The sequence below is a fragment of the Pteropus medius genome, unplaced genomic scaffold (assembly GCF_902729225.1).
Source record: "Pteropus medius unplaced genomic scaffold, Ma_sr-lr_union100, whole genome shotgun sequence".
Classification (NCBI taxonomy): domain Eukaryota; kingdom Metazoa; phylum Chordata; class Mammalia; order Chiroptera; family Pteropodidae; genus Pteropus; species Pteropus medius.
The window spans coordinates 24810105-24811350 of record NW_024349802.1 but is presented as its reverse complement, the minus strand read 5'-3'; the positions used below and the strand labels follow the sequence as shown (position 1 = coordinate 24811350).

At 35.2% G+C, this 1246-nt stretch overlaps 1 pseudogene; it reads left to right on the top strand.

Annotated features, from left to right (window-relative positions):
- The first annotated feature begins 343 nt into the window (after positions 1-343).
- LOC120581757 (uncharacterized) lies at positions 344-462 on the top strand (annotated as a pseudogene).
- Positions 463-1246: the final 784 nt, after the last annotated feature.

The window sequence follows — 1246 nt, the reverse complement described above, 5'->3', positions numbered from 1 at the left end:
TACTCAAGAGGATTAGCAACACGGTGTTGCACATACACAATCACACACAGCACACAAAGCCCTAGGAGAGCTTCCTTTCTTATTTGCCAAATGACAGAGTCCCTTCCACCTTTATGAATCTGTAATATCATGATTCTGAAGCAATGCTTCTTAAACTTTAATGTGTATAATTCACTTGTGGGTTCTTGATATATTGCAGATGCTAATTTAGTAGGTCTTGGTTAAGGCCCAAGATTCTGCATTTCAAACAAGCTCTCAGGTGATTATGATGATGTTGGTACATGGACCAATGCTCTACTAAATAATTTTTAGCTTTTCTCCCATCAAGAAATTAACAATTTCTGTTTACAGCCATGCCACCTTGAACAAGCCCAATCTCGTCTGATCTCAGAAGCTAAGTCGGGTTGGGCCTGGTTAGTACTTGGATGGGAGACCACCTAGGAAGACCAGGTGCTATAGGCCTGAATAATAAAATAAATAAGGGATTGTAAGCTGACAAGGTCCTTGCAATCTGTGAGGTCAACCAAGGGTTGCCTCGCTTAAAAAAAAAAAAATTAACAATTTTTTCATATAGACAGAGAAATATACACTTAAGAGAGTTCTTATGTAAAGAAATTCAGATGAATCTTTGAACGCAATAAAAGAAAATCTAACCATAAGGCATTTATCAGCCTTTTAAAATATATCAGTTTTACCACTACTTCTTTATTAGAATGGCTAATTTTAAAAAAATTAAAAAATGACTATTCCAATTGCTGGAAAGGATGTAGAGGAATAGGAACTCTCATTCATTGGTAGGAATGCAAGATGGTAGAGCCATTTTGGAAGATAGTTTGGTCATCTCTTACAATGCTAAACATAGTCTTATTTTATGACCCAGCAATTACATTCATAAGTATTTGATGATCTGAGAACTTATATGCACACAAAATCCGCATGCAAGATAGATAGCAACTTTATTTATAATCACCCCAAACTGGAAGCAACCAACATGTCCTTCAATATGTGAATCTATAAACAAACTGTGCATATCCTTAATATGGAAAATTATTCAGAGACTTAAAAATAATGATTTGTCAAAGCCATACAAAGACATGAGTAATGTTAAATGCATATTGCTAAGTGAAAGAAACCAGTATGAAAAATGACATACTGTATGATTCCAATTATGTGACTTTCTAGAAAAAGCAAAATTATAGACAAGGTAAACAGATCAGTGATTGCCAGGGGTTCTATGCAGAGGAGG